Here is a 25,085-nt window from a genome sequence, read left to right as displayed (position 1 = left end):
ACGGCGTTACCCCGAAGGGGCTGGCTGTCAGCTCCTCGTCAGGGGCGGAGCCAGTAACCCCCCCACGCACCCAATGAGAAGCAACGTGCCGATTCCACGAGGCGGAGCTAACGAGCCGAGGGCGTGTCACTCCCCGCCGGATATACGCGGCCCCGCGCCGGATGTGACGTCAGATGCGCCCCCAGCCTGGAGAGAGAAGTCGCCATCCCTCGAGCGCTGCAATACCTCCACCGCATCTCTTAAACTGGACCGTACGTGATCCTGCCCTGAGCCCAGGTGCACCTGGAGCGATCGCTACCCGCTTTCCTTGCCATCAAACCCCGTGTGAGTGAGCCTTGTCCCGTTTATTTGTCGTCTGTTGGGGTTAATATAAGTGTGTTTAAGTGCCCACCTTCCTATGTTTCCCTCTTGTCCCTGTAATCTAAACCTTCCGCATTATTGTAATAACAACCTTTGAGAACCGTATCCCTGGTGTCGTGTCGTATTAATTCCAGCCGTGTGTCTTCTTTTTCCTTCATTGGTCTAGCATAGCGCGATTAGTCAACGTTCGGGCACAATCGGGTAACTTGTGCAGACGTGGGCATACCATAAAACCGCTCGGTAAATAACATCCAAGCCACGTCTGTAACAATTGGTGTCGAGGAGTGGAATTCGAACCCGGGACTAAATTAGTTAGGCCCAAATTTTGGGAGGGAAAATCGAGCCGGAGCGCGTACGGCGCTCGACCGAATCGATTCGGAGCGCGTTTCCCGCGCGAAATTATAACGGCGAAATTTCAATTTGTTTTACGAAAATAAAAAATAAAAACCGAATTTTGAAAGTCGCGCTATGGCGGATCAAGACAGCTGGGGTCCGGTAAAGGAGAGTGAGGTAGGGTCGATCCAGGACCAAAATGAGGGACAGGAGGAGAGCGAAGCAGTGAGGGCGGCAGGTTCGCAAAATAGCGCCGTCACGCACGAAGAAGCGGGCGCGCAAAATGGCGCCTCGCTGATCACCGCGCCAGCGACCGTGGCAGCGCCCCCGATGGATTGGGGCCTTTTTTTCATACAAATGAAGGCCCTTATGGCCCAGAATAGCGAGAAAATGAGGGAGGAAACGAGGGCTAATAATGAGCGATTGGGTGAGCGATTGGAGGACCAAATGGGGGTAATGGGGAACCGGATGGATGCTCAGGGTGAGCGATTGGAGGGCCAAATGAGGGGTACCGGTGAGGGATTAGAAAAGAAATTTGAGGGGTTAGACAACGGGATAAAAGAAGTAAAGAATGGGTTAACGGGGGTAGAAAACAGAATGGCCGCTCAAGAGAATCAGATAGAGGGAGTGAAACATGGGTTAACGGGGGTAGAAAACAGAATGGCCGCTCAAGAGAATCAAATAGAGGGAGTGAAAAATGGGTTAGAGGGGTTAGAAAACAGTATGGAAGGCAAATTGAGGGACATGAGGGACCAAGCGGAAAGGGAAGTTAACCAAATGGGGCAGCAGATAGAGGGGGTCAGAATGGGGGTAGAAACCAAACTGGATGCTCACAGGGAGGAAATGGAGCAGATGAGGGTGGCATCTGGGCAGGAGATGCAAGTGATGGGAGAGCAGATCAGAAGAGGAGTGAGTGAGGAGGTCGGAGGAGTGCGCGAGGAGGTGAGGCACTGTAGGGAGCACATGGAGAAGGAGGTGAGAAAGGGGACTGTAAAGTTACAGGGGGGCATAGAGGTCCTGACGCAGGAGGTGGAGCAGCTGACGGTGGGACAAACGGAGTTAGTGGAGCAGGTTCAAAGGAACACTGCGGTAATAGGAGGGTTAAAAGCGACACAGAAAGAACTAAAAGACGACTTGATAGCGACAAAGAGGGAATGTCAGATGGTACGTGAGGGACTGACAACGAGGTTGGACGAGGTGATAGAGGTAATGGAGACGAAGGACCGGCAGGTGAGGACGCACATGGAAACGGTCAAGGTAGCCTTGGAGGACGAGCTTGAGGAGACGTACTGGGGAATAAAAGAGGTGAAGCACAAATTAGAAGAAGTGGAAGAAGGGATGAGTGAAATTAAGAAGCGACGGAGAGGGGATAAGAAAGAGATAAAAGAGGAGATAAAAGAATTGGTCCAAAGTCTGTGTTTGGATCGTGATGATGTGCTCATTAACCGGATGAGGGATTCGCAGGTGATGGAGGAGAAGCGAAGAGGAAGAGGACCCGGTGTAAGTGGTGACCAATATGGTCGTGCGTATGATGCGCCAGGTGATTTAAGAGGCTTGGGGGTCAAGATAGACCCGGGTGTTCGTGAGAGGCCGTTGGTGAAGTGTGCGACAGGTCTGGTGTGCGAAAGAGGAGGTGTGCGAGAAAGTCCGACTCTGGGGTGTGTGAGGAAAAAGTGCGTGCCAAGGAGTGAGGGTGCTGGCGAGAGTGAGTCGGTCGTAGCGCGTGTGCGAGGGGGCACATGGAAGCGCGGTGTGGTGAGTGTTACAGAGGATGTAACGGGAGAGTGTGCGCGAGGAAGGTGTGTGACGGACAGGTGCATGGGGAAAGAGTGCGCTGTCAGAAGTAAGGAAGAGTGTCCACCTGTGGTGAGTGTTACAGAGGGTGTAACGGGAGAGTGTGCGCGAGAAAGGTGTGTGACGGACAGGTGCATGAGGAAAGAGTGCGCTGTCAAGAGTAAGGGTGAGTGCGCTGTCAGGAATGGAGGTGAAAGTAGTGAGAGTGACATGGAGCGTGAGTTAGTTGTGACAGGTGAGCGAGGATGTACACCTGGGATGGAAGGATGCACACCTGGAATGGTAGAGCGTGAGTGGGAATGCACGCTGGAATTGGTGGTGAGGCACGTGGTTGGGTGTGCGAATGAGGGCACACCTGTGATTGTCACAGAGGAGGTGACCGAGGAGGGGGTGCGAAGCGGTGTATTGGTGAGGTGTGCGACCAACGAATGTGTGCCAAAGTGTTCGGTGGTCAGGTGTGTGACCAAGGCTGTGAGTGGAATGAGGGTACCTGGGTGTGTAAGGAAGGGTACGAGGAGCATGGGCACAGCTGGATGTGTGAGCAAGGAACGGGCTGCGGGGTGTAAGCATGCAGGTGAAGCATCGACATTAACCGGGTTAGAGGTTAGGTCGACTTTTAGCCGAATCGGGCCCTCGGTGCGTGCTGGGCCTCGCTTTGAACGGCCGCGTCCTTGCTCCACTAGGCGGAGCGGGCGGCCCGATAGAAAGGGTCGTCATGGCGACCACTTTTTGTTGAGGCATTCCGGCAGGTCGAGATCGGGACATTGGATGGCTCCACGCCGAGGTGATGCGTGGGATCTCGGCCCGGGTAAGCCCCCGTCCCTGCACCGAGTGCCGGACGCATCCAGCCGCTGGCACAAAACAACCAGCATCCATTGCTTGGCTTTACGAAGCCGGGCTTTGGACAGGAATTGGCGCACCGAGAGGCAGTAGTGAGTAGACTGGGTGATGAGGTTAGTGTTTTGGCCCCGAAATTAGAAAAAGGTGAAATTTGATGATTGGCAAAGGATTGGCAGAGTGATGATTGGTAATGGTACAGTGATTGGCAGATGATTGGCAAATTTTTGATTTGTTGAAATTTGATGTGCAAAATTGGTAGTGAGAGACCCCCGATGTGGTGGGATGGCAAATCCACCATCCCTCACAGGGCGGGGGCAAAGGAGCAATAGATTATGGGGTGTATGGCAGTGAAAACTAGCCCGGGTGGGTTAGGATATTGTGTGTAGGGATCTAGAAGAGATTGACATTAGGTAACGTTAAGTTTAGTTAGTGACTGATACCTGTAGTGGGGACGCAGGTAGATTAGTGTGGATGATAATGACGTGGGAGCGCAATAGTTTAAAGGGACGACTGGGAAGCGCAAGTTTCAGAAGGGAGTAGTTAGCTGAGATGATGCCGTGTGTGTGAGGATGGAACAGGTGTGATTGCACAGGTGTGCAACTGGACAGGTGTGTGGAGCAGTGTATGAGTAGTGAGTGTGTGGATCAGCGCGAATGCGCTTGGGGAGAGAAGGGTGCAGGTGGCACCAGGTGTGAGAGCACAGGTGTGCAAATACAGGTGTGTGGAGAGAGTTGGAGTAAGTGGTACGGAGTGGTGTGCATGGTGTGAAGGTGTGAATGGGGGAAGAGTGGACCCCCATCACGGATACCCGGGGCGGGTAGTGTAAGTGTTAGGTAGAGGGTGCAGGTAAATTGTGGTTGGATATTGGCATTTGTGGTGCGGTGGCAGAATGGTGTTGTGGATGGGTGCATTAGTGTTGTGGAAATGGCTGGGCGTGTAGCCTGTTAGTGTGTGTAGTTGGTTGGGCACTCCACCACTGTGAGGACGTCGGCCAGGTGAGGCCGCAGGTGGGCTCTGGGAGCCGGTAGAGTTGTGGATGGGGCCCGAGGATCCGGAGGACGGACCCGGGTAGCCCAGTGCCAGAGAGGGCACCGAGTGGGGAGAGTGCCAGAGGGCCTTCCCCAGGTAGTTAGGTTAGGGTAAGGAGCTAGGTAAGCTCGGGTGGCAACTGCAGTGGTGGAGGTGTGCAGGTGGGTAGACCCGCTGGGAGAGGTACACGTCGCAGCCCAGAAATTGTGCGAGGGCACCGGGAGATGAATCGGGGGAGTGAGACCCCAAATTGAAGAGCACCACAGTTTGGCCAATGGGAATTGGTTTTTAGAACCCATAGTGTAAGAGGGCCAATGGTTTGGCCGGAGAAAGACCCCGGGTAGTGTAAAGTTGTTAAAGTCATTTAGGAAATAGTTAGGATTGAAGAACCTGTCGCACCATACGCAGCCACTTACCTGTGGTGATGATGATGACTCCACGCCTGTGTTTTCTTTGTTTTGTTGCAGGAGATGAATTGCTGTGTGGATTTGTGAGACGCATCACGACGTGGATGAGACATTGGGGTGATTCCATCTCTCCCTCCTTAGGAGGGACTGATGATGAATTGGTGATGGCAAATTATGATGTTGAGTTGGAGATGGCAAATTTTGATGAGAGTTGAAAATGGCAAATTTGATTGGTTAGGAGGGAGAGAAGACGAATTTGGTATATGGGAGGAACGGGGAAGACAGTAGGGATGTTTGTTGATTTGTAAAGTAGATGTTTATGGGTAGTGTTGTGTTTTGTGGATACAGTAAGGGGTAAGGGAGGGACCATGTAGGTTACCTGGTGGGGGGGGGGGGGGGGCGTACGATAGGAACGTACCTGTCTCACCTGGTTCCCATGTGCCCCCAGTGTGCATCACCTTACATTGCGTGCACTTTTGCGCCCTTACCACCTTACTCACTTGTTTCTTCTTTTGTCTCCCACCTCCGAGGATCTGGCTTTGGGGTAGAGAGAGAGGAGAGAGAGGTGCTGGCTGCGCAGTTGTGGGCCTGCACTTTCGCTGTTTGCTGCCGGGATCGATACACCATATGGACCGCAATGTTTGTGGCCACCCACAATGGACCGCAGTTCGTTTGCGGCCAAGCACCACCCGGGGATGGACCTATGGGTCAACGTGGCACCTATGCCATACAGGTGAACCACTTTTAGTTAACACCAAGTGCACCACAAGAAGAGCAAGAGACACCTGCAGGGTTAGGGGTTGTCGAATTTATTTTTATTCCAATGAACAATGGTGACTGCACCGATTGGTGGTGGGGTGGTGCTTTTGATGCTGGGACGGGGTGCTCTGCACGTTATTAAAGGCCGTCGGCCACAGAGCACTCGTGGGTTGGTGTATCGATGTTGGCAAGCGCGCTCTCTCTCTATGCATAACATCTGCATGTGTTCCTCCAAAAACAGGTCCTGGATCGTAGTGTAAATGGCAGCGTAGTCTTGTAAATAATGCTCCCTACCGGCTGTATGTTTAGGTTGAGAATTCTTTCCGGATTCGGTTATCCTGTGGGTGTGTTTCTGTGAGGAGAAGGGTGCAACGTCGCAGGGGGACATATTTACTCATTTGTGAATATCTGTAAAACTGTCGCACTCAGGGTAGAGTTAATAGTAGAGGGAACTACATTGCGTGCCACACTAAAGTAGGTAAAAATTTATCGGGTCGGGACGCCCCGAGGGTAGAGAAGGGTGCAATGTTGCGAATATGGAATTTGGCCTCCATATCCGCTTGTAAATATTCCCCTATTTTCTCCAATACTCCCCAACTTTCCCCGATCCCCCATTCCCTAGTCCCATTGCATGTAAATAACAATCAGTAGAGCCGACCTTCCCCTTATTCCCCCATTAAATGTCGTGCCCAGGTCCACCGCACCACACGTAGACAACTTTCGGACATCTTCCTAGTTATTCTTATTCTATGTCAGTTAAGGCCTCGTCTCCATTAATTATGACTCTTCGTTGCACCAGAATGTGATTATATGGCATCAGTAGTGAGTTTAGGACCTTTCCCATACCTCCTCCCATCTTCTTCCCCAAACAACAACAATAACAACAACTACAACAACAATTACAACTACAACTACGACTACAACAACAGAGGGGCGGGGAGTGTGCGTCCTCACACCGGCTCGGTTACCCGCCATGACCATACGCTCCACGGCGTTACCCCGAAGGGGCTGGCTGTCAGCTCCTCGTCAGGGGCGGAGCCAGTAACCCCCCCACGCACCCAATGAGAAGCAACGTGCCGATTCCACGAGGCGGAGCTAACGAGCCGAGGGCGTGTCACTCCCCGCCGGATATACGCGGCCCCGCGCCGGATGTGACGTCAGATGCGCCCCCAGCCTGGAGAGAGAAGTCGCCATCCCTCGAGCGCTGCAATACCTCCACCGCATCTCTTAAACTGGACCGTACGTGATCCTGCCCTGAGCCCAGGTGCACCTGGAGCGATCGCTACCCGCTTTCCTTGCCATCAAACCCCGTGTGAGTGAGCCTTGTCCCGTTTATTTGTCGTCTGTTGGGGTTAATATAAGTGTGTTTAAGTGCCCACCTTCCTATGTTTCCCTCTTGTCCCTGTAATCTAAACCTTCCGCATTATTGTAATAACAACCTTTGAGAACCGTATCCCTGGTGTCGTGTCGTATTAATTCCAGCCGTGTGTCTTCTTTTTCCTTCATTGGTCTAGCATAGCGCGATTAGTCAACGTTCGGGCACAATCGGGTAACTTGTGCAGACGTGGGCATACCATAAAACCGCTCGGTAAATATTGTTCATTTTTAAATCTCATTTCACATGCATCAGTGTACTATGTGCATAATTTAATGGTAGCGATGTATTGTTGTGCTAAACTGTTGGCAGGTGGAACAACAGAGCGATTCGGTTACTAAATTACCATATTATAAATGATGTGTACAATTACACCTTCATGCATTACATATATTATTGCAAGTAAAAAATACTTAGAATTTATATTATGAGTATAATACACCCATGTTGTGATATGATATCACATCACATTGCTTAAAATCGGTCAAATTTTTCACCGATTTCAGATAATGTGGCACAAAAAAGCCCTTTATGTTGAAATAAATGTATTTTATGAAGAATTAATGCTGTAATTGGATTCCTTGTGTCTGAAAACATACAAAATGATGTTTTATTCATGTCTGTAGCTTGAATATTAAAGAAAATATCGGGTTTAATAGAAATTCACGGCTCGGCTGGTGGCCATCTTGGATTTTGGCCAAATATGGCCACCAGGGGGATTTTTTTCTTGGCACTATATCTGAAATCGATTATTATGTATTCAAGATGAACTGTACGAAATTTGGTGCTTTTACCACAATCTGAACAATTGTTTCACATATCTGCCCCGCTAAAGGGGAGATGCAGAAAATAGAGCAAAATGGAGAGGATTGTCATGGAGCCCGCAAGGCTAACCCCCGCTCTAGCAGGGCAAATGGCCTTGAAATGCCTGTTGTTGTTGTTGTACTCAATTGTGAACAGTCACTTAAAAATTCTCTGATCCAGATCTGGATTCAAATCTTCACCAAAAGCTGACCATTTTGTCCTTGTCACATACACTACCTCTCTGCCAAATTTCATCCGAATCTGTCCACAACTCTTTGAGATATCCTGTTCACAAACAAACAGACAAGCAGACAAACAGACAGGGGTGAAAACATAACCTTCAGTGATGGAGGTAAAAAGACAACAAGTAAATGTCTAACACCGCTTCCGGTTGACTTCCGCTTCCAGTTTTTCTGGCGAGGTTGCGTTTTTTCCAAGATCTCCATGCTCTCCACACTGAATGAATGAATGAATGATCGTTTTTAAGGCCATTTTCCCCGCTAGAGCGGGGGTTAGCCTTGCGGGCCCCATGACAATCATGGTTCCGTTTGAGGCAATGTTTTTATGGCCGGATGCCCTTCCTGACGCCAACCCATAGTCACCTGTTACGATGCGCAGGGATACGGTGTACCTATTCTAAACCGGGGTACACACACAGGGGTGAAAACCCTGTCAAATCTATCAAAGAGTAATTGTTCCCATTTGTATTTTTGTCAAAACTGTATTTTTATTTTACAGTGTGTGTACCCACTGTGTGTCTCTAGGAAGATCTCGGTGTAAATCGTGCATACCTGTATAAAATCGTTGGCTATTTCCTGCTGCGTTTTTGAGGCCTGGTATTTTAAGTTTCCCCCATTGAGGCTTTGTTTTCTCTCAGTGGTCGTTTGTGGCCCATTTGCTTTCGTTCTCTCAGTTTTTCCCAGTCTTTTCACCCCATACTTCCTTGTTTAAAATCTTAACTCTCAAAAAAAAATATATATATATATATTTCCTTCTTTGTTCTTGTTCGTTCGTTTGTTCTTCGGCCATGTGTTTCACCTCCATTTCCCCAGATAGTTTTCACGGTTTAGTTTTAAAATGTTTAAACTTTCCCCTGTAGTGCTGTATTCTGTCGTATATTATAACACATTTTCCTTCTTCTTCTTTAAAAGGTTGCTCTGACTTGCTCACCAAATGTCTTCATTTCAAAAAAAAAATTCCATCTCTTACAGTTCTTCCTTCCTTCCCTAAAGTCACCTGCATTCCACCCCTCCTCCAACGTTTTCAAATGGACCTCTGACTCGAAAATCACAAGAAACTCATTTTGCAATAAATGTTCGTTTTACATTAATTGTACAACACTTTCTAAAATCCAAACTCCCCCCTTACCCCTCCCCTCCTAAACTCCTCCCTCACCCCTTCCCCTCCTAAACTCCTCCCTCGCTCCTCCCCTCCTAAACTCCCCTCTCCTAATTCCCCCCATCACCCATCCCTTTCAAATCTCCCCCTTCACCCCTCACCTCCTAAACTCCCCCCTCGCCCCTCCCCTCTTAATCTCCACCACCACGCATCCCTTTCAAATCTCCCCCCTCCCCTCCTAAACTCCCCCTCCCCTCCTAAACTCCCCCCTCACCCCTCCCCTCCTAAACGACCTCCTCCCCCCCTCCCAAACCCCCCCCCTCACTCCTCCCCTTCCAATCTCCCCACCCTCCTTTTTTCTCTAATTCTCCCCTCACACCCCTCCTCCTCAAAGCGTCCTCCCCGCTTCTTCTCCCTTCCAACTCTCACCTCCATCTCCCCCCAACCTTCTTCCTCGGTTTGCCCCCCACTCCCCCCTCAAACAACACCTCACTGTTCCTCACCCAATCACCATCATACCTTTTGTCCACCTCATCCTTCCCTTTCTCCTAGCTATTCTGAAATCTCTGACACACCATCAACAGCTCTCCTTACCTCCTCCTCCTCTTCCACATCTTACGCTACCCCTCCGCTGGTCTGTATACGATGCTCCCCCTTCCTCTTCATTAACGGTATGGACCTCAAACATCTGGGGTCTTTGCTCAAACTTGACTGATCTTTCCATACACGTTGCTTCTGACAAACCAGACTTGATCTGCTTAACAGGAACTTTTAGACCACAATACGTCCGTATCTAACTGTTTCGTGCAACATTACTGGGGGAAACTTTATTCTTGATCAATAATTCCAAAAATATTATATGCATTCAGAAAATGTGTGTCCCCAATCCTCAAAATTGCTCATTAAAGCGTAAAAATCTAATAATTTCCATAAATAATGTCACATTAAATTTTGCTGACGAGTCGATGCACGTGATGAAATAGGACAATCAGCGTTACCGTATTTGACGCTCAGTGAAATTGATGACGTAGTTTCCCAGAATAATCCAATCACGATCGCCGTGCCATTGCACTGCGAACCAAAGATGGCGGCGCCCACGGAATGCAGTTCTACGGCGGATCATACATTTTCTTCAAAATTTTGCGTTATGTACGTAGATTCTACAACAAAAAGTACCTTCGTGTTCAATAATGAATCATGGAAACGATTTGTCGATTTCGCTAGCAAATGGGTGAATTACGACTGCAAAGAGAGTGATATAGTTACCGAGATTGCAACAAAGCTTGGTATTGATTTTCACGATACTGCTACATGCATTGCGGCTCAGCCCTCGCCGTCGAGTAACATTGGCTACCACTACAATTGCTACAAGCGCTTCTGTGACATCAGTAAAATCAGAAGAAAAGAGAAGTCATTTGCAAAGAAATCTACTTCTCAAGGACAAGGTATGTGTAAACTCATGCACCATGCATTGAGAATGACTTTAAAATTAACTTATGTAACGTTAGATTGGACATGTGAATGATGATGATGATAATTTGGTGGAAGACGAAGTTAGTGAATTTGTATCATGTTCAACTTGCTGTAGTAGTACAATTTTACTGTAATTTTTGAATCATGGTTATTCAGGGAATTATAAATGTCAATGATTTGATATTAAACTTGAAGCCATTATTGGAGGGGGTGGACATAGACTACAGGAACTTTTGCAAATCTGTTAACTGGGGATCAGCGAAGCAGGTGCATACAACAGCCTTCCATGTGTGTTTCCAGTAAGGAATCTGTTCCAGTCAGGACTTTTCCCAATTTCCCTGCATTTTTTTCTCTCGGTGTTGGTGTTGTGTGTGGTTTAGTTTGTGGTTTATGTTTCAGTTTGTGTGGGTGCTTATGGCTCAAACGAGATTAAGCGCATAAATGTTAATAATAATAATAATAATAACAATAATATATTCTTATCATTAATACTCTTAGTATTATTATTATAAATGCATGTTATTAATTTAGGAAGCCCAACAGATAACATGTTCACTGAACAATCTGATTAAAAAGCCAGGAAGCCATCATACACTTCATGTACCATTTGTTAATTTGCATTTTCATCAACTGCTCGTTATAAATTTCTGAGCACCCCTTGTGCGTGGGGACATGGATATTCTTAATCAGTGACACATTTCCTACAAACCCATTAAAGTTTTAAGTTGCCCCCATCGTTGTTGCACGAAAATTGAAAATTAAGCACATATATACTGCATGCCCTATGGCCTATTTCCTCCTCCATGATGTCTCCGATTCCTTAATATCTCTCCCGGGTTACTCCATCCTCCGGTATGATAGACCTGAGCCTCATCCTGGAGGTGGGGTTGCTATCTTTATCAAAAACTCTCTTCCTCTCTCTCCCTGCACTGCCCTCTCTCCACCTCACCCCCAGGAGTACCTCTGGCTACGGCTTCCCCTTCACTCCCACCTTTTGTTCATGTGTGTGTTGTACCGCCCATCTTATCATGTGCTTGTTAAAGTTGACATATCTCTGGCCATACTCAGAGAGCCTCCTCAGCGTCGACGAGTCTGGCATTTCACTCAGGCCAACTGGTATGGTCTTCAAGCAGCCATCAATCATCTGGACTGGTCTCCCATCTCCACTGCCTCTGACATCAACTCATCCTGGGAATTCTTCCAAAGTAAATTGCTCTCTCTCTCATGCACAGATTTATCCGACCTCGTCTTCAGTTGTCATACCCTTCCTCCCATCCATGGTACACGGAATCTTGTGGTGAGGCAGTTGCCATGAAACAACTTGCCTTTGCCTCTTGGAAGGCGAATCCAACTGAAGGCAATCTCAGTTCCTTTCACAAAGCCAGGAACAAGTGTGTGTCCACCCTCAAAAGATCCAGGAAACCATATCTCTCCACTCTCAAGACTGAACTCTCAAACTTGTCTCCCTCTTCCAAATCCTGGTGGCATCTTGTCAAATCTGTTTCTGGTGTTTGTTCCCCTTGCATCCCCCCCTTTACCTCAAACGGCTACACAGCTGTCTCCGCACATGAAAAAGCTGAATGCCTCAAAATCTTGTGTCCCAAACCCATCCCTCTGTACCCAGTCGTACCCAAGGTTAATTAATTATAAAGTTTATTAATTAATTCTGAAGGTTAATTCTGAAGTGTTATTCTAATGTGTGATTCGAAAGTGTAATTTGAAAGTGTAATTCTAAAGGTTAATACTAAAGGGTAATTCAAAAGTGTAATTCTGAAGTGTCATTCTAAAGGTTAATACTAAAGGGTAATTCAAAAGTGTAATTCGAAATTGTAATTCTAAAGTGCAATTCTAAAGTGCAATTCTAAAGGGTAATTCCAAAAGTTACTTCGAAAGGTTAATTCTGAAGTATAATTCTAAAGTGTAGTTCTAAAGGGTTCTCAAGGGTAATTCGAAAGAGTAATTTTAAAGAGTAATTATTCTAAAGAGTAATTATTCTAAAGAGTAATTATTCTAAAGAGTAATTATTCTAAAGAGTAATTATTCTAAAGAGTAATTATTCTAAAGAGTAATTATTCTAAAGAGTAATTATTCTAAAGAGTAATTATTCTAAAGAGTAATTATTCTAAAGAGTAATTATTCTAAAGAGTAATTATTATGAAGAGTAATTATTCTAAAGAGTAATTATTCTAAAGAGTAATTATTATGAAGAGTAATTATTCTAAAGAGTAATTATTCTAAAGGGTAATTCTAAAGAGCAATTCTAAAGAGTAATTCTAAAGAGTAATTCTAAAGAGTAATTCCAAAGAGTAATTCCAAAGAGTAATTCTAAAGGGTAATTCTAAAGGGTAATTCTAAAGGGTAATTCTAAAGGGTAATTCTAAAGGGTAATTCTAAAGAGTAATTCTAAAGAGTAATTCCGAAGGGTAATTCTAAAGGGTAATTCTAAAGAGTAATTCTAAAGAGTAATTCTAAAGGGTAATTCTAAAGGGTAATTCTAAAGGGTAATTCTAAAGGGTAATTCTAAAGGGTAATTCTAAAGGGTAATTCTAAAGGGTAATTCTCAAGGGTAATTCTAAAGGGTAATTCCAAAGGGTAATTCTAAAGGGTAATTCAAAAGAGTAATTCTAAAGAGTAATTCTAAAGAGTAATTCTAAAGAGTAATTCCAAAGAGTAATTACAAAGGGTAATTCTAAAGGGTAATTCTAAAGGGTAATTCTAAAGGGTAATTCTAAAGGGTAATTCTAAAGGGTAATTCTAAAGGGTAATTCCAAAGAGTAATTCTAAAGAGTAATTCCAAAGGGTAATTCTAAAGGGTAATTCTAAAGGGTAATTCTAAAGGGTAATTCTAAAGGGTAATTCTAAAGAGTAATTCTAAAGAGTAATTCTAAAGAGTAATTCTAAAGCGTAATTCCAAAGAGTAATTCCAAAGGGTAATTCTAAAGGGTAATTCTAAAGGGTAATTCTAAAGGGTAATTCTAAAGGGTAATTCTAAAGGGTAATTCTAAAGGGTAATTCTAAAGGGTAATTCTAAAGGGTAATTCTAAAGGGTAATTCTAAAGGGTAATTCTAAAGAGTAATTCCAAAGGGTAATTCTAAAGGGTAATTCTAAAGGGTAATTCTAAAGGGTAATTCTAAGGGGTAATTCGAAAGGGTAATTCTAAAGGGTAATTCTAAAGGGTAATTCTAAAGGGTAATTCTAAAGCGTAATTCTAAAGCGTAATTCTAAAAGGCAATTCTAAATGGTAACTACCCTACACTCGCGAAGCGACAAGCGGGGTTAAGCATTCAGTTGCGTACGTGTGCCGTGGTCCCTGTGCCGTATGTGTCTGCATTTTAAAAATTCATTTTCTCGGCAACCGTTGGTCCTATTGACACGAAATTTTACCATAGAAGCGCCTCCGCCTGTATAATTTTTTAAATCATAATTATGATGTCATAGGTCATGTGGTACAGACGCCATCTTGGAAAAAAGTTACACCTCTATATCTCCCCAATGGCTCAATGGAAAAAAATTGAAACATGGCTCATTGTCAAGTACTCACCTTGGGGAATAAGATATGTTGATGGTGATGTCATCGGTGCCTTAATTTTGACGTCATAATTCAACAAGTACAACGCTTGATCTGATCAGTATGAATAAAACAAAAATTCCTCTGCAACTGTTAGACCGATGACCACAAAATTTTCCCAATATGTGCGGCTCCTCTTGTAGAATTTTTTAATGATAATTGTAACGTCATAGGTCACGTGGTACAGACGCCATCTTGGAAAAAAATCGAAAAAAGTTGCACCTCTATAGTCTATATCTCCGAAACCACTCCATGGAAAAAATTGAAACATGGCTCATTGTCAAGTACTCCCCTTGGGGAACAAGATATGTTAATGATGATGTCATCGGTGCCTTCGTTATGATGTCATAATTCGACAAGTACAACACTTATCGATCATTGTGAATTTTTTTTCTCAGCAACTGTTAGTCTGATGGGCACGAAATTTTCACCATAGGAACGCCTCCTCATGAAGAATATTTTAATGAAAATCATGACTTCATAGGTAATGTGGTACAGGCGCCATTTTGGAAAAACCGAAAAATGTTGCACCTCTATATCTCCAAAACCGCTGCATGGAAAAAAATTGAAACATGGCTCATTGTAAAGAACTCCATATGGGGAATAGGTGTTGTTAACGATGACGTCATTGGTGTCATAAATATGATGTCATAATTCGACAGGGACAGCGCTTAGTCTGATCAGTTTGAAATGTACTGAGCATGATCTATGCAACAATTATATTAGAGAATATAAATGTATGATGTCATCGCTCACGTGGTCTGGCAGCCATATTGGATCAAAGAAACAAAAATGCTCAAAAACAGAAGAGTTGGCTCGCAACAAGTTGACTGTGCAGGGTAAGTTTTCTTTCAATACCATCCAGTTCTAAAGTGTAATTCTAAAGGTTAATTCTGAAGGGTAATTCTAAAGGGTAATTCTAAAGGGTACTTCTAAAGGGTACTTCTAAAGGGTACTTCTAAAGGGTACTTCTAAAGGGTACTTCTAAAGGGTACTTCTAAAGGGTACTTCTAAAGTGTAATTCTAAAGTGTAATTCTAAAGTGTAATTCTAAAGGGTAATTCTAAAGGGTAATTCTAAAGTGTAATTCTATAGGGTAATTCTATAGTGTAATTCTAAAGTGTAATTCTAAAGGTTTCTGTTCGTTTCTAGACTTGGCCTACTATTTCATATTTAAAATGCCAAACGGAACCGCTTCCTTCAGACACAGATGTGATTTTTTTGACACAATTAGTCTTCTTTGACGTCCTCACCATGTCAGGAAAGTGTCAGTGGAGGCGGTTGGGGCACTGGGTACCAACCACTTCCTCCACCACACCAGGTAGTCTCGTTAACTGTTTTCCAATCTAAATCAACGTGTTCTGATTCCCCACACTTCGAACAATAAGCTTTAGGACAAAATCTCTTCAAATGCCCGAAAGCCCCACAAAGAAAACATGTGAAGATCGCCGATGAAATGCAGTCATGGTGATCGATTTTAATGTTATAGTCAGGTTCACTATGTTAACAAATATAATTTCGTTCAAAATTTTGGTAGATTAGCAAAACTATACATTTTTGGAATATTCAGAGCATGAGGAATCCAAAAATTAATGTTTACATTTGCGTAGACACCTTTGCGAAAATGACACTCAGGACAGTGATGAAGATAGTCAGGTTCACTATGTTAACAAATATAATTTTGTTCAAAATTTTGGGATTAGCAAACCTGTACATTTTTGGAATCTTCAGAGAATGGAGAATCTGAAAATCAATGTTGGCATTTGCACAGACACCTGCATGGCCGCCATTTTGGATTTTGAAAATGGCCACCATAAAATACATATTTTGCGCGATCTCGGCTTCTAGTCAACCTAGAGACTTAATTAAATATGCTAATCCTATGTTTTCTGGGCCAAGGAATCCAATAAAGGCCTCAAAATAGTGCTCAGGATTATAGAAAAGCAACAAACAAAGGTAATTGAAAACCATTGTCTTGAAGGAGCTCGGGCTCCCACGTCGATCGGAAGAATGGACGCGACAAAAAGCTGGAATTCGTCCGAGTTGCTTTATTCAAACAAAACACTCAGGTACTCTCCAAAAGCCCGTTTATCGGGCAGCATTATATATACACACATTATCCCGGAGCGTTTGCCCAGGAAAGGCGAGAGGGGGCGTGGCCGAGCGTCCTGGCTGCGGCCTGGCAAGTTGAGGGCGAGCCTGCTCGGGCGTCCTGGACGAGCCCGGCATGGTGATCGCTCCGCGTCCTTGATAGATGCAAAGCAATTGTGAAAACCCAGCGGTAGCCGCTACACACGTCCCCCCAGAATCGACTTGCACCGGCAGGGTCAATTTGAGGGGGGTCCTGATGACCCGGCCGAAGCGAACCCCGGCCGGGTCGTGGGGGGGGGGGGGGGTCCGGTGTGGTGGTGGGCGGTCGAGTGGGGGGCACCGTGGACGGGGGGCGGCCTCGCCGCGGCGGAAGGGCCACCCGTGGTGGTTGGTCGGCGTCCACGTGCGCCGGCTTGAGGCGGTCCACCGCAATCCGGTCCGGGTCGATGACGAACGACTTGTCGTCCCGTCGCAGGACCCGGAAGGGCCCGTCGTACGGCGGCCGGAGTGGCCCCCGATGTGCGTCGTAACGCACAAAAACATACTCCGCTGTGCGAAGTGCTGGGGGGACGTAGGACTGGGGGTCACCGTGGTGGGATGTTGGCACGGGGGCAAACCGTCGGGCGGCCTCCTGGAGGTCCGAGCGCTGGTGAGCTGCGGACCAGGGACTGGTAGCGTCGGGCACAAATTCGCCCGGGACGCGTAGCGCCTGGCCGTAGACAAGCTCGGCGGTGGATGCCTGGAGGTCCTCCTTGGGGGCCGTGCGGAGGCCCAAAAGGACCCACGGCAGCCGGTCGGCCCAACCGCCGTCTTGAAGGCCGGCCATGAGCGCGGCCTTCATGGAGCGGTGGAATCGCTCGCACAACCCGTTTGCTTGGGGGTGGTAGGCCGTAGTACGGTGGAGCTTGACCCCCAGGTTGTGGGCGACCGCGCCCCACAGCTCGGAGGTGAACTGTGGTCCGCGGTCTGAAGAGATGTCCGCCGGTGCGCCGAAGCGGGCGACCCAGGTGGCGATGAAAGCCTGCGCCACGTCGGCGGTGGTGGTGGAGACGAGGGGAACGGCCTCCGGCCACCTGGTGGTCCTGTCCACCATGGTGAGCAGGTGTGTGAACCCCCGTGACGGGGGGAGGGGGCCCACCAGATCCACGTTGACGTGGTCGAAACGTCGTTCGGGCACGGTGAAAGGTGCCAGCGGGGCCTGGGTGTGTCGGTGGACCTTGGCCCGTTGGCAGGCTGTGCAGGTGCTGGTCCAATCGCGGACGTCCCGACGAAGGCCGTGCCAGACAAATCGCGCCGACACCAGCTTCTGGGAAGCTTTCCGGCCCGGGTGGGAAAGGCCGTGGAGGGAGGCGAAGATGCGGCGTTGCCAGGTGACGGGCACAATGGGGCGAGGCTGGCCTTGGGAGACGTCGCAGAGCAGGACAGTGTCCACGAAGGGGATGTCGGCCAGGCGGAGGCCCGTGTCCGCCGCCTGGAGGGCTTGCACCGTGGTGTCGGTGGTTTGGTCCGCCACCATAAGCGCGAAGTCCATGCCCAGGTGGACCGCGTTCGCGCTGGCCCGGGAAAGACAGTCGGCCACGGCGTTGTTTTTGCCGGTGACGTGCCGGATGTCCGTGGTAAACTCCGACACGGCGGAGAGGTGGCGCTGTTGGCGGGCCGACCACGGCTCCGTGACCTTGGCCATTGCGTAAACCAACGGCTTGTGGTCGACGAACGCCGTGACAGGTTGGCCCTCCAGGAGGTGGCGGAAATGGCGGACGGCCAGGTGTAGACCGAGGAGCTCACGGTCAAACGTGCTGTATTTGAGCTCGTTCGGCCGGAGCTGCCGGCTGAAAAAAGCGAATGGCTGCCAAACCCCGTTCACCCATTGCTCATGTACCCCACCGCGTAGTCGGAGGCATCCGTGGTGAGGGCGATGGGAGCGTTGAGCACCGGGTGAGCGAGCAGTGTTGCGTCGGCGAGGGCCCGCTTTGAACTTTGGAAGGCCGCGTCCATTGCTGCGGACCAGGCGATGTCGTGCTTGGCCGGCTTGCCCCGGAGGGCTTTGTAGAGGGGCCGCATGAGTTGAGCAGCGCGGGGCACGAAGCTGTGATAAAAATTCACCATTCCCAGGAATTCCTGCAGGGCCTTTATGGTGCGGGGACGCGGGAACGTGGTGATGGCCTCGACCTTGGTTGGCAGCGGCACGGCCCCGTTCTTGGTGATGTGGTGGCCCAAAAAATCAACGGCCGTCGTGCCGAAGTGGCATTTGGCCGGGTTGACGATGAGGCCGTGCTCGCTGAGGCGCCCGAACAGTGTTCGGAGGTGGAGGAGGTGCTCGGCCCGGGACGTGCTGGCGACGAGGATGTCGTCCAGGTAAACGAAAAGGAACGGCAGGTCACGCAGCACGCCGTCCATCAAGCGCTGGAACGCTTGAGCCGCGTTCTTGAGACCAAACGGCATCCGTAAGAATTCGGCGTGATGACTGCCGTTTTAGGGACGTCGGCCGCCCTGACAGGTACCTGGTGATATCCTCGTATGAGATCAATTTTCGAAAAAATGACCCGTCCCGCCAGACGGGCGGAGAAGTCTTGGATGTGCGGGATCGGATACCTGTCGGGGGTGGTAGCATCATTAAGGCGGCGGTAGTCGCCACATGGGCGCCAGCCGCCCCCTGGCTTTGGGACGATGTGTAGTGGCGAAGCCCACGCGCTATCGGAGCGCCGCACGATGCCGAGGTGTTCTAAAGCGTCGAACTCTGCTTTGGCCACGGCGAGCTTGGCTGGGTCGAGGCGGCGGGCTCTGGCGAAGACCGGTGGGCCCGTAGTTGGTATGTGGTGCTCGATCCCATGCCGTACTGCGACGGCCGAAAACGTCGGCCGCGTGAGGGCCGGGAACTCCGTGAGCAGGCGAGCAAACTCGTTCGCCGCCGGGAGGGCGCATGCCAGCTCGGTCGGCGCGGAGCTGCTCAATGTGCATACCAGGGAGCTGAAGGTTTCGGCGTTGATTAAACGACGCCGTTGGACGTCCACCAGCAGTCCGTGTGCGCAGAGGAAGTCGGCGCCTAGCAGAGCCATGGGCACGTTTGCGGTTACAAACGTCCAGGCAAAGCGTTGGCCGCCGAAGCAGAGGGTGACGTTGCGCGGGCCGTAGGTGCGGATGGCCGATCCGTTGGCCGCAACCAAGGAGGGGCCACAAACCGCGGACTGCCTGTCCTAGTCAGAGGCGGGTATGACGCTCAGTTGGGCGCCGGTGTCGCACAGGAAGCGCCGTCCGGACGCTTTATCCGTGATGAACAGTACGTTGCCCGTGTGGCCGGCGCTCATGGCTGGTAATGAACGCCGGCCCGGCCGTTTCCCGGCCTTCCGAAGGTGCACTGGGGTCGGCATGTCCGGGCCTTCTGTCCGAACCTGGCATGATAGTAACACCACGCTTGGTCAGGTGGAGGCCCCGGTCGTCGTGCTGGAGGTGGTCGGCTCGGTGTAGTGGCCGCCAATTGCGTCGGCAGTTCGGTCGTCGACCGTGCCGGGTGCTCGGGCGCCATGGGTGTTGCGTCGGACGGCGGTGGGCCCCAGGTCGCTGCTGCGATGCGCTGGCCTGCGGCGGAGATCTTGTCGGCTTCCCTGGCAAGGGCACGGGGATCCGTGATCGTCGTGCTTGCCAGGGCGAGGCGTACCGGGCTAGGCAGCTGACGGAGGAACAGCTCCCGGAACAGGAATGCCGGAGAGTGCTCGCCGAGCAGCGAAAGCATGTAGTCCATTCACTCGGAAGGGCGCGTGTCGCCGAGCTCGGGCAGGTCGAGCAGGCACCGTGCGCGTTCCGCCGATGGGAGGGCGAAAGCGTCGAGGAGAAGCTTTTTAATCGTGCCGTATTTGTCAGCGGCTGGCGGGCTCTCGAGGAGGCTCAGGGCGCGGGCCGCGGTGGCTGAACCGAGCGCTGCTACCACATGGTGAAAGCGGGTGTCGTCGGCCGTGATGCCTCGCAGGGCGAACAGGGAGTCCACCTGTGCGAACCAAACCGCCGCGTGAGCCTCCCAGAAGGTAGGCAGTTTAAGCGCCACTGCCGTGTCCATGTCGGTAGGTCACCAATGAAGGAGCTCGGGCTCCCACGTCGATCGGAAGAATGGACGCGACAAAAAGCTGGAATTCGTCCGAGTTGCTTTATTCAAACAAAACACTCAGGTACTCTCCAAAAGCCCGTTTATCGGGCAGCAATATATATACACACATTATCCCGGAGCGTTTGCCCAGGAAAGGCGAGAGGGGGCGTGGCCGAGCGTCCTGGCTGCGGCCTGGCAAGTTGAGGGCGAGCCTGCCCGGGCATGCCCAGGCGTCCCGACCGAGGCCTGGCAAGTTGAGCGTGGGCCTGCCCGGGCGTCCTGGACGAGCCCGGCATGGTGATCGCTCCGCGTCCTTGATAGGTGCAAGGCGATTGTGAAAACCCAGCGGTAGCCGCTACAGTCTTTATATTTGTGATATAACTGTATTACAAAGGTGGGCGGTCCGCTTCGAAAGTCCGCTTATCCACTTATCCGCTGCAACGGACTAACGTTTTCGAAGCGGATAAGCGAATCGGAACAACCCCCGGAAACTGAAGCGGATAAGCGTACGCGGACTACCGAAAAATTAAAGCGCATCGCGATTCGCCAAATCAGCTGTTAGCCTGAGCCGTTACTCTAGATTGTGAATATTTATTTAAGTGAATAATAAGTGAAAACTGAATATTTTATTGGACGCTAGAGCGGCAATAACGTCAATATGGAGAGATTTCTGACTCTCCAGCCCAGCGGCAGTGCCAGGGACAGGCACACGAGCGACGCAAACGAGCAGTCCCAGCACAGCGACATCCACAACCCGGTCGCTCCCGAGCTCTGCCTCGGTCGAGCGCATGTTCAGCTACGGGTCGGACATCCTCAGGCCTAAGAGGTCGGCCCTGGCTGCACCGAACTTCGAGGCCGTCTTCATGAAGGGCAACCTCCAAATCCTCAAGAAGGCCCACGAGGTGGAGGAGGAAGACGAGGACTAGTCAACAGACTGCTAGTCTGTTGACTAGTAGACTCTCTTGTCAAAGAAAGGACGGGCAAATTGATTTTTCTTTAATGTAACTTGTATATATTAAAATTATATTTAAATTAACTGTAGAGTAGAGTAGAGTCGAGTGGAAAACTTTATTTCAATAAATTTTGAATAAATTTTATTTAAATAAAAATATATTTTTGATCTTAAAAGCTTTGTTTGTCTTTGTAGTAGTTAGAAATGGCTATTTAGGCTTAAAAAGCATTAAATTCCCTTTAGAAACGTCAAAAATCGCTTTAAAAACGTCGAAGCGCTTTTAAAAAATCGAATCGAAGCGGATAAGCGGATAACCGGTAAGCGGACTAAGATTTTCGGCCGCTGAAGCGGATAAGCGAATCGGACTACACGGGCTGGCGGAGCGGATAAGCGGTAAGCGGACTTAAAATTTTCCGAATCGCGCCCACCTTTACTGTATTACATAATACATGATATTGCAAGTCCTTTGAAGTTATAGGTTGTTATCGGAAGTTATAGGTAGTATCAGATTGAACTATAAGTCCTATACACAGGATCTACGAGGTCTATACCGTTCAGGAATATGCTTTTACAGATCTTCATCACTGTCCTGAGTGTCATTTTCGCAAAGGTGTCTACGCAAATGTAGGCACTACCACTAAAATTTCAAAGTTGTGGAAATGCTTGCTTTAAGTTATTATTTATGTCTATGGGAGCTTATGAACTCATAACTTTTGAAATTTTTAAAAAATCTCAATTAGTCTCCGAGATATTCAACTTTTAAGACTCGAATATAGCTCGTTAAGTGTACCTATTGTCTAATACATTAGTGATGTAATTGATTGTGTCCAAATTCAAGGATGATTACATAATAAATTAAAAAAATAGACATAGAGTTCAATCTGCTGCATTTATTAATGAAGACAACCATGTAAAACCATATATCAGCATTTTCGAAAATTTGTAAGGAGCATTTTGGTAATAAAATCATTGACCTTGTGTACGACCTTGACCTGGATTTCTCAAGGTCAAACCCGAGTTACGCAATAGCGATATTGCCGAAATATTGGAAACTATACATCTTTGTTCATAATATTCACAGCTACATGTACCTTATGAAGTATTTAGCATGTTTAGGTTATTAAAGTCTAATGTACAATGTTTTTAGTTGCCAAGGTTTAATTATCAGTGACCTTGACCTATATTTTTCAAGGTCAAGCATGCAAAAATGCCACTATTTTGCTCCAAACGGCACAATTTCAGAACTACACAGTATAACAGGTATAATACAGGATTGTACAGTCTATTGCTATGTCCATATACTGTCAATAATCAACAGATCAAAGATTATGTTAATATGACCTTGACCTGGTTTTGTCAAGGTCATAGGCAAACCTGAAGCTACACCTGAAATTCATGTTTCCAAAGTCAAACTGATGGTTGGTCCGTAACCCCACACACACTGCTGTAGCAATCTCACACAAACTCCAGCTCCTTGAACAAGATGTCTGTGACAAATTGTTTGAACTGAACATCAAAGTCCACACAGTCATCAATGGTTTCTTCCATCTTCCAGTAGGATATGGTGAGGACTGTCCCTTTGCGCTTGGATTTCTGGACTAAGCCCTGGTAGCATACGTCTACACCGTCTACACGTGCTGTGGAAGCACAAACTCTGTTGACATGAACACCTCCAGTTTGTGCTGGCCACCCTTCCTCTTCCGCTGTTTGAAGAGTGTGGAACGCTGTGCCGCCAGCCTGCTGATTGATGCCTGCAGGCTCTCTGGGAGCAGTTCTGACGTGACGAGGTGACGTGACGAGCAAATTCCTTGTCTGAAATTATATTATTAGTCTGAGTAGGGGTTATTCCATACACTTGACATTTTGTATCTGGGAATCAGGGTTAAAATACCATGCAATCTGGTGACAACTGGAACAGCAAAATTGTAGTCACTTATTTTGTTATCAATTGTGATTATTAACCTTCCTAGTTCTTGCCAAAGATGAGTCTTGTGACAACAGACTGAATAGTGTTCAACAATTCATACTCAATGTACAAACCTGAGGTCCTCCCAGAATTGGGTACTAGACTTCCGCTGGTGGATCAGTTGACACATGACACTATTGGTCTGCTGTGCTGGCTGCACTCTGGCTAAAGCCAGACATAACAGGGAAGTGACCTGCTGGTATTAAAGATGACAAAATGAATAAAATGCATGCCATATAGTCTACACTGTAGGTGTGTGTTGAACGGCTATGTAGTAGCACGTGGTCCAAAGCACATGGTCTTGTTTACCAACAAGTGGTCACGTGATCTTTCTTGATATTAATCAAGTTTGAAAATCGGCCAAATAATGGACCCCAAAGTCATCAAAAGTTTCAATAACGAACATATTTTTATGATTAAACAAAGAAAGGGAGCGGATGGCTTGCGCTTGTGCGAGATTTCAATGGATTAGAATGACCACTGTCGGAACACATAAATCAACATGGCACCCACGGCGAGCGAAACCCGATTTTGTACCGCGGGTTTCTCCTGCTGACCATTCCCATCCACCGGCAAAAATTACACTAACAGAACCGGAAATTATTCTAGTTTATGCTGGTATTAATTGTTTTCATGCTACTTTTCAAAATATGACAGTATTTCAACAATTGTCGCCTACCCCAGTTTTCTCCCTCCCGGCAGCCATTTTCAAATCCGGATGTTTGGGGTCGGAGGCTCATGGGAGTTTGGGAGAAAGGTTTTTAAACAGTTGACATTCGATTTATTAGTCATACTCACCGACAATGGTGACGAGCTTCATTTAAAACAAAGTTGCAACCGGCACATGTTTAAAAAAATGGCCGCCATTACCGCCTGAGTGTCATTTTCGCAAAGGTGTCTACGCAAATGTAAACATTAATTTTTGGATTCCTCATGCTCTGAATATTCCAAAAATGTATAGTTTTGCTAATCTACGAAAATTTTGAACGAAAAAAACATAGTGAACCTGACTATTAAAAGAAAACTTTGAACACGTGTCATCACCACGGTGTGGATCTGGAAGAATCATGTACAGTTGCCGCCTGACCCTCATCACGTGCTTCGCTTGGTCATGGCGGCAGCCGAGGAGGATCATGGGAATTCTTGAAACGATCGTTCCACGAGACAAAACAGCCACGTGGTTTTCATTTGACACGAAGGGAGAAACATTTTCAACGATTATTTTCATCGCAGGGACATCCACACAAACAAACTAAATCGTGCTTACCGGTTAACGCTTCGAACACATCTCACTGCGAACGAGCAGCCGCCATGACTAAAGCAAAATAACGCCGACTTTACCCGAACCTCGGGTTGAGATTTACAAAGTAAAACAAAAAATAATCAAACCAAACGAAACGTCTATAAGTATAATCGGTGAGACGAAGGTATGAAAGACGGAGAAAAAATAAACAATCTGTTGGAATAACATAACCCCGACGAAAACAGGCAAAGGCCTACCGTCAGTGTGTCGAATGAGGCGATCTCTCTCTCTCTCTGAGTCTCTGTCCAAGCCCAAGAGGAAAAGATAGACACGAAAACGAGGTGGGAAAGTGGGCGGAGGGAGAAGTTGTGGGGGTAAGGTAGAGTGGAGTCCGAGTTCCCCCTGTATCCTGTAAGGACGGCGTCGTGAACGCTGCAGAACTTGTGACGTCAATACGTGACGTTGGTCTCATGAGTACCACTGAAGCAATGAACGGCGTCATAAGCGATGCGAAATGCGTGACGTCAGCTTAACGAGTACCACACACTAGTGGTGGGCGATACCATCGATTCTTTGTAATCGCGATTACTGATTAGTGATTACTAATCATTCTAAAGGTTTTTGCAAGGAGTACAACAACACAACATGCATTTTAAGGCCATGTTCCCTGCTAGA

At 47.8% G+C, this 25,085-nt stretch overlaps 1 protein-coding gene across 1 annotated transcript in view; it reads right to left on the bottom strand.

Annotated features, from left to right (window-relative positions):
- The window catches only part of LOC137419222 (uncharacterized), a 34,507-nt gene extending 9,644 nt beyond the window's left edge, over window positions 1–24,863 (bottom strand). The window contains exon 1 of the mRNA XM_078770935.1: window positions 24,668–24,863. The gene's annotated coding sequence lies outside the window, so the exon portion shown is untranslated. The remainder of the gene's footprint in view (window positions 1–24,667) is intronic.
- Between the last annotated feature and the right edge of the window lie 222 nt (window positions 24,864–25,085).

This window comes from Myxine glutinosa, chromosome 1 (genome assembly GCF_964187855.1).
Source record: "Myxine glutinosa chromosome 1, kmMyxGlut1.1, whole genome shotgun sequence".
Classification (NCBI taxonomy): domain Eukaryota; kingdom Metazoa; phylum Chordata; class Myxini; order Myxiniformes; family Myxinidae; genus Myxine; species Myxine glutinosa.
This window is presented reverse-complemented; position numbering and strand designations above follow the sequence as displayed.